Raw genomic sequence first — 8605 nt, forward strand, 5'->3', positions numbered from 1 at the left:
GCGGCCGCCCGCAGGATGCTGCTGCGCCCCGGCTCTTGGCGTCCCCCCCTCGCCGCGCTCCGCCGCGAACCCCGAACGTGCGGAGGGAAGAAGGAGGGCGGGCGAGGGAGGCGCGGGGAGGGAGGAGCGCGGGGGGAGGAGGAGGCAGAGGAGGAGGAGAGGTGGAGGAGGAGGAGGAGGACCGCGCTGCCGGCGGAATGGGAAGTTTGACAAATCGCTCCAGAGGCCGGAGGAGGAGGGGGCGGGGAGGAGCGGCGGCCCTGCCCCCCCCCCCGCCCCGTCCCCAGACGAGGTGCGCGGGGTTCGGGGCTGGGGGGCGGGGAGAGGGGGAGAGGGCGGGCAATGGGGTGGGAGGAGGAGCGCGGGAGCGGTCCCGGCGGGTCTTGCCCCGGCCCCCGCCCCCAAGCTGGGGGTCAAGGCATCGGGGGGACGGGCAGCCGCTGCCGCGGCCCGGGGCTCAGCGGTCCAGTCTTCTGCCCGCGGCGCGGCTGAAGCGGCGGCGTCGGCAACAGGCAAGCTTAAAGGAAAAGGAGATGATCGTGTCACTCGCCCGTCCGCGGGGGCGCCGCGCCCCCGCCCCCGGCCCCAGCCCAGGCCCGGACCCCGGGCCAGTCTAGGACCCCCCGCCCAGTTGGGGAGGGGGTGCCGTCCCTCCACCTCCGCCCCGTGTGGATGTGGTGAAGAGAGGCGCCGGTCCTGCCTAGCCCGTCCCGGGGCGCTCGCCACCCCCACCCAGCCTTCTTCCCAACCCGCGTTCGCCCCCTGGCCGCCCCCCCAACTGCCCCGCCCGGCCCGCACTCCTCTCCACCCGCCGCGTCCAAAGCCCCCAGCGCAGTCCCTGGGGCTGGGCTCGCGCCCCCCGGGGATGCCGGGGCGCGCGGGCAGGCGCCGGAGCCCTCCAGAGAGGAGGCAGGCGCGAGCCGGAGCGGCTGGGGGCAGCCCTCAGACCCCGCGCCACTCCGGCTCCTCCCCTGGGACCCGCCGCCGCCACTTCCCCCAATATTTTCTCCCCGGGCAAACTTTACTGGTCCCGTCCCGGGGGTCGGGGTGGGAGGAGGTGTCTTCAAGTTTCCTCTCTTGACTTTGGGAGGATCGGGGTCCCTCCACCCTGCCCCCAGTCCCCGGGCGCTGGGCCGCGCCCCCCACTCAAGGCACCCGCACTTCTGAGGGCGGGACAGGGGCGGGAGGAGGAAATGGGGCTCCTGTGCCCATCCCCCACCCACGGCGCCCCCAAGAGGGGACCACCACGCCGTCCCCCTCGCCCAGCCTGCTGACAGTAGTGGGCTGGGGGGATTGATTATTGATTGGGTGATTGGGGTCGCTAAGGCGCCGGGCGGGCCCCGCCGGCGGGCCGTAAAGAGGAGAAGCAGGCGGGGCTGCGTAGGCGGCCAGGCGACGCGGGCTCACTTACGGGTGGTGGCGAGGGCACGGGTGGGCCGGAACTCATGGGGGCGACCCGCGGGCGGCGACGGCCGCGGAGCGGGAGCCGGAGCCGGAGCAGCGCGGGCGGCGGCGCATCGATGCGCTGCGGGCTCGATTGGGTCTCCCTGGGCCAGCTCTTGGGCCGGGAATGGGGCGGCCGCGGCGGGGCCGGCTCCGGGCGCTGCCGGGCGGTGGTGGCGGGGGTGCGGGGGCGGCCGCCGGGCCCGCGGTCCCTGAAGCGGCTGTGCGCCTGGGCTCTCCGGCTGGGACTCCGCCGCCTTCCCGGGCCCGGAGGCCGATGGTCCCGGAGAGGGCGAGTGCCCGGCGCCCTGGGACTGACTGAGCGCTCCCGAGCTGCAAACCCCAGCTTTCTTCTTTCTCCCCTCCTTTTCTTCCCCCACCCCTCTTTAGGTTTCTTTCTTTTTTAGTCACTTTCTCCCTCTTCCTCTGCCCTCTTCCTTTTTTTATTTTTTCTCTGTGATTGTTTTTGCAAGTTTGTTTTAAAAGTTCACAGCACGCTTTCTTTTCATTTAGACCGGGAGACCGTGATCTCACCCGGACGGTAAGATCAAAAGTCTCCGCTCGCCCCCAGCCCGCGGGCTTGGGCTCGGTCCAGGCGTCTCCAGAAAGCAGATGTGCCGCCGCTGTCCTCCCCGGCTATAAGGCCGCCTCCAGCGCCTTTCGCCGCTCCGGAGCGCTCGGAGTTGCAGGTTGCAGCCCGGGTGGGACCCGGAGTCTGAGGAGGGCTGCAGCTGGGCTCCGGGCTGGCGGTGTCTGTGGCGGACTCCCGGGCGGGTCGCCGCGCGCGCTTGGCGACCCCTCCAGGCCGGGGAGACTCGGCCGTTGGGGCGAGAAACGCTTCTTGTGAGCGAGAAAACGGTGAGTTGGCAGATGCCGCGGGCAGCCTCGCCGTTCTGGTCGCCGCTTTGGGCGCCTCTCGCCTGCAGGAAGGTCGAGTCGCGGCGAGGTCAGCTCCCGCCGGCTTCTGGCTCACCTGCGAAGCGCCCACTCGTGCGCGCCGGTGACAGGGTGCGCTTAGCCCTGGCCGCAGCGTACGGAAAGCAGGGAGTTCGCCCTTGTGGTGCTTCCCTCCTCCTTCCCTTTCCCTCGCAGCTCTCCCAACCTCTGTTCCCTCCGCCCCTTCCTGCGGGCCGCGGCCTGAGCTCCAGTCCCGCATCATCCGCCGCCGCTCGATCGCTGCCTGGCCCTCCCCCGCTCAGGCGCCGCGCTCGGTGCAACCCGCCCTAACATCTGTCCGTCCAACCATTGGCGCATCTATCAGTGTCAATGGGCTGCACGTTGCAGCGACAGCCGTCACGCACAACACGGGCTATGGCGAGGCACACCGCGACCGCACTGCCGTGCGGGAACATGCGAACGAGTTCCGGTCCGGCTTGGCACAGTCTGGATCCCTACTCTTATGTGCTCTTTTAGCCACATTCACGCCCCCCTTTAATATCGCGACCCCAAAACGGGAATAGTTTTTCAAGCCATTCAAGGGATGGGACAGATGGAAAGGGGCGGTGTCCATCTAGTTCCTTCGTTCCTCTTCAGTTCTATATCCTTTCTGTGGGCTGGGAGTGGCTAGGAGCAGGAAGGGGAGCTTCGCAAACCGAACCAAGCACACAGCAGACCCGCACCCAGAAACTACGTGAATGCAGGAGCTAAAACTCGCTTTACTTGGGCCTAGGCTGAATCACTGGGGTCCTCGGCACGTCTTAAGCCAGGAGGTCTCCCGATAAAACTTTTCTGGACCGGCCTGGCTGCTGCGTGACGTCCTAAGAAGGTGACTCGCTAGAAGTGAAGAAAATGCAGATCCCAGGGTAACTAAGTCGGATTTAGGGAGAAGTGCGTCTGGGTGGCAGTAAATCTGTAATTGACATTGCGCTTGCAGAGTGAGAGAGGACAGGGCCCTCTGTTTGAGAAGCCAGCGCTTTGGGGGAGTTCTCCAGCCCATCCTCTCAGTGATAACCTTGGCTGTGCTTGCCTGCTCTTGATTTTGCGTCTTGCGTCTCCTCCCCGACGCCTCCCCAACTGTCCAGAGAATAAGAATCTGCACACGTGTCCCGATCAGTCCAGCTGGGCCAAAGGGCCTGACTGTCCTGTAAGAACTTAGGAGGAGGGATGTACAGGGGACATCTGCCAGGTGGTTGTACCTGGCATTTAACCTGACTTTATTCTTACTGAAATATTTCTGTCTCGATACCTGGTGAGTTCTGCCCCCCACATTGTTGCCGACATAAGCGAGTAAAAAATAGCGCCGCTGATCTTCTGCAATTCGCGAGTTAGAAGCCGCTTTCAGGCGAACGCAGAGGTCGTCTTGGTCGGTCCGGAAGAGCCCAGGGAAGGCTGCCGTGGAGCCGGCTGGGGCTTCCTCCCGCTGAAAGGAGAGACCACACTCTAGGGTGCGCAAGCCATTTCCAGTGGTCAAACAGTCTTCAAGCTAGACTAGAGGGCGGAAAAGCCCGCGCCCAGCGGAGAAGCTAGAATCCTGTAGGACACACACTGTGCAGAAATCTTATTTGCCCCACTCTTCAAAGAGTTGCAGCTGTCTTTGAAAAACAACAGCAGGCTTCGGCCCCCAGCGCGAGCACCTGGTAACTTCTTATCCGCCTGAGTCACGCTGAAAAGTAAACTCCTAGGCTAGTGAGATACTCCCGCCTCTGGGAGGTGCCGCGTTTCCGGGAATAATTTTTCAAGCCCCTAAAAATAGAAGGAGGAAAAACGGGCTGAGAGTTTGGGAGACTCACCAAAACACCCAGTGGCAAATGCCCATAAGTGAAAAGTGACAAAAATGGCGATTCACACAGCAACCTGGTGGCCCACCCAGCAGCTGGATGGTATCATTCCCTGAGGCCAGAAAGGTAGTTCTGACACCCGGGATTGCACCTCAGGCCCAGTGGAACCCTCTTCCTCCTCCGTGTCAGGTACTGAACTGTATTCAGTAGAAAAGCCCTCAAATGCCGCTTCTTCAGGTCAGGGGTTAGAAATCTGACTGCAGCTTTCAGAATGTAAGGAGCCTGGACACCCCCCACCTCCCGCCTACCTGTGCGGGTCTACCCCACCCAGGAACACTAGTGACCTTTGGCTAACCTGAGCCCAACTTGGATGAGTTTGAGTAAATAAGTAAATAAATAAATAGAAAAAAGGCGGGGAGGGGGGGAATTCGAGTGTGGGCGTGTCTAAGAACAGGTTTACGGTGGAGGAGGGGCGGGGGCTTGGCCAGGAACACACCCAGGCAGGAATCTCAAAGTCCCTGCCTGCAAAGTATAGCCTGCTGCCTTGGAGTGGAGGCGGCCGGCTTAGGTTGTGTTCAAGGTGGTGGATTGTGGCGACTGCGTGATACCCCATCTGACCCAAAGAAGGTGGAGTTGTGTCCTCAGCTGGAGTGGCCACTGAGAGAAGAGATGTCAGGGAAATGAAGCCTCTTCAAGGCTGCCATTGCAGAACACGAAGCTAAGGGTGTTCGCCCCTCCCTGGGATCCCTAGTCTTGACTTTGGAGTGGGCTTCTTGGAGTCCCCAGGGGAGCCATGGGCACTGGGTAGTAGCTTCGGAAGCCTACATCCCTTTTCAAAGAGTGAGGGCTTCTGGCCAAAGTATGGGCTTTTAGGGAGCCCAGGCCTGAGCATGGGCTGGGTAGGTGCACCAGCTGCCCTGCTGCTTGGGCTGACCTGAAAGGCTGATGCTGGCTTGCAACCTTCCTCACTCCTCCCCACCCACGGTCGGGTCTAGGCAATGGTGGGGAAGTGTTCTGGGTGTGGAGAGGCCTGCCATCTGCACCCTCAACTCAGGCAATGGACGGCAGGCACCTCAGCTCTTAGCCAAAGCCCACAGGACTGGAACCCTGGGCCAGGCCCTCCCCAGGCGGTAAATTGTTTGCTAAAAGTGCACTTAACACAGTAGCGAAGTTTGTTTCTCTTTTTCCCATAGCTTTGTTTTAACGAACCAGATGTTTTGTCTGTAAATTCTCCCAAGAACTTTTACAGTTTTGACGTGAAATAAACCTTCGAACATCGGAGCGGTATATATTAATGCCACTTCTGTGGGGCCTTGGAGAGCTGCCGTCAGGCGCGCCAGGATGTGAGCTATGGGTGGGAGTGCGATCTTTGAAGAAAAAGTAGGGGGCTTCTTTGGGCCAAAGTCAAGAATTGGTGTGGGGCGTATGAAGGGCCACCTCCACCCCCTACACACTTGCGCACGCGCGCGCACACTCCCTATCCTCCCCCAGCAAGCCGGTTCCTACTTTGTAAATTTATTTTGGCTTGGGGGCATGGCCCACTTTGCGGACTGTAGCGCCTGCAAGCTCGCCCTTTTTCTCGTGGACCACCCAACTCTATAAGGCAAAAAGGGCTTTTGCTATTTTCCCGGGGGAGGCTTGATGCCCGCAGGCTGCGGGGGACAGGGCAGAACTGGGCGGAACCGCTCCCCACCCCGTGACTCCTGTGCTTAACTGGATGCAGGAGAATTTTGGATGGAAGCGGACTTGATAACAGCTCCCTAGGCAGCCAGAGCTCGCAAGTCCCCCTGTACAATGCTGCTTCTTTTTATTTTTCTGATGAAAGATTTGCAGGCAGTTATAACATCTTAAAAAAAAGAAAGAAAAAAGAAAAGAAAAAAAGTACACACCTAGCAGCGGGCAGGAGGAAAGAGAATCTGGTTATCACGGGAGAGGGAGGGAAGGAAACCGGGTCTGCCTAGGTAACTACAGTCTGGTTGGGTGGCTGGTATGGGCCACTTTCTCGGGTTTCCCAAGACAGCGGCGCTGGGTCTTCTTTTCCCGTTCCCTTCCCCCACTTTTCTGGACTCTCAGCCTCACCCCTTGGCATCTCTCTCTGGTCCTTAATTCCTCTTCGTTCAATCATTTACCGAACTTTCAAAAAACTTTTTTTTAGGAGACCAAAGATAAAATAAGGAAAATGAAAAGTCTTTATATTTTGGTCTAAAGAGGACAGATGTCCATTAAACTCAATTCGGAGGGCGCAGTTACTGGAGAAATGCCCTTTTTTCCAATCCCCAGCGCCAACTCGGGTTGCGCGGGGAATTTCCTGAGTTCCTCGCTACAGCGTTTCCCACCCCCCCGCCCCCCACTGTGGAGTGAAATTTTGGACAGCACTCGAGCAAAGCTAAGGAAAAAAAAAATTCACCGCACTGAAGATCGGGCCGGCAGCCCTGAGGCTCAGCCCCGGCGGAGCGCGAGCAGCTCTGTGCGCGGCGGATGCACAGGTGCCCACCTCTGCCCGCACGGTTGCGTGAGCGGCCTGGCGCTCGCGGGATCCGAGTCGCCGAGCGGGCAGCGCGGTGCTGCTCTGAACCTCGGCTCTTCGAATGCACGAACCCTCAAGCAGGAGGTGGAGGAGGAGGTCCCAGAAATCAAACCACCAGGTCTGAGCAGACCAGACAGCCCAGCTTTCCGCGCCTGGTGACCTCATTAGCTGACCAGGAAGAATCTCCTTTCCCTTTTCTCTGCCCTTCTATCACTCTTCCCCTCTGTCTTCCGCAGTATGGTTTTGTGCTTGTCTCTAAATTTACAAACCAGGAAGCCGGAGCCCAACTCTCAGTGGGACAGGTGTGAGAGAGGGGCAGCGGGCTGGAGCACTGGGTCTTCCTCATTTTTATTTCTTGAAACCGGATGGATATCACTTATAATTCGAAGTAAGGGGTCCACGGCTGTTGGGGACACGTGCACTAGAGGTCAGATTACATGGCATGCAAACAGCCTCTGATCTCTGGAGCTCTGAGAACTCCCAGGCTTGTCCTCCTGGGCAGAGGAGCCCTGATTTTTGCCTTCTCTTCTCGCTCCGTCTTCTGCAACCTCTTCTCTTAGCCTTTTCTCTTCCCTCCTTCCTTCCTCCTCTTTCCTGTTTCCTTTCTGTGGTCTCTCCACCAGTCCCTCTTCCAATTCTCCAGCGTTATTTATTTGAGGTATGTCGAGGGCTAGTCCCGAAGAGGTCCAGTCCGGCTGCCTCAGTGAGGAAGGCAGGGCCGGCTGCCCAGTGCCCGGATCTCGAGGGAGAAAGTAGTTAGAGGTCTGTGCATCTTTGGGGGTGGGGGAGGGGGCAGAAATAGGTTGACACTTGGTTTAAAATAAAAGAACATGTTAAGAAGTTTCCAAGCTGCCAATAAAACCCTTTAAGTGGCTCGTGATTCAGTGCCTGGAGTTGCGGTGGTGGCATTGGTAAATGACTCTAATGCCCAAAGAAAAATATTACAAATGCCGCTGTCTCGGCCACCAATCGGGCGCCGCTCTCCAGCGCGGGTGGTGGCTCCTCTCTGGCTCCCAGGGCACCCGCATTTGCATGATAAATTGACCAGACTGGCTGCAGCCAATGAAATATTCAAATTAGGCCAGGGGGTAGGGGTGGAGTCCCTGGGGCTCCCCCTTGGAGCTGGCGGCGGGAGCTGGCGGTGCCACCTCTCCACCTGCGCCCTCTAGAGGCGGGACAGCGCGGGCGGCTGCCCGGAAGACGAGATGGGGGCTGGGGATGGTGGGAAGGGGTTGCGGGGGAAGGTGATGGGCTCTGAGGGCTTAGGTCCGAGGAGGACTTTGGGCTGGCCTAGTGACTAGGTATGATGTTTACCTGTGTGTTATCCTTAAACTCGCTGATGGATTGCAGAAGCAGGTGGCGACTCCAAGGAGGTGGTTAGGAAAAACTCTAGCCTCTTTCTCCCAAACCCTTGTCTAGATTCCCTAACAAACGCAGCAGTTAAAATAGTGGCTTGTGCCTGTGATTCTAGCATTCAGGGAGGCGGCCCAGGAGGGCCAATTGCTTGAGCTCAGTCAGGACTTTGAGACCAGCCTGAGCAAGAGCTAGGGAACCAGACCCCCGTATCTACTAAAAATAGAAAAACTGAGGCAAGAGGATCTCTTCAGCCCAGGAGTTTGGGGTTACTGTGAGCTATGATGATGCCACAGCCCACTACTCTGTTTCAAAAAAAAAAAAATTGTGTTTGCTTTTGCTGACAGCATCAACAAAAGACCCCTGTTCCCATCCCAGACTGCAAATAACTTCCCCCATACCTCCCACTGCCCCTAAATATTGAGATTCTGGCACAGATATATCAAATCTTGCCTGAGCACCCACACAGGCCCCACAGGTTGGGGCAGCTCAGGGAGTGTCCCAGCCTGGAGCCACACACCTTGGCTAGGCCACAGCCCCAGTAAAGGCCAGAGCAGGCAGTGTC

The sequence above is a fragment of the Otolemur garnettii genome, unplaced genomic scaffold, assembly GCF_000181295.1.
Source record: "Otolemur garnettii isolate 467f Iridium unplaced genomic scaffold, OtoGar3 scaffold00135, whole genome shotgun sequence".
Taxonomy (NCBI): Eukaryota; Metazoa; Chordata; class Mammalia; order Primates; family Galagidae; genus Otolemur; species Otolemur garnettii.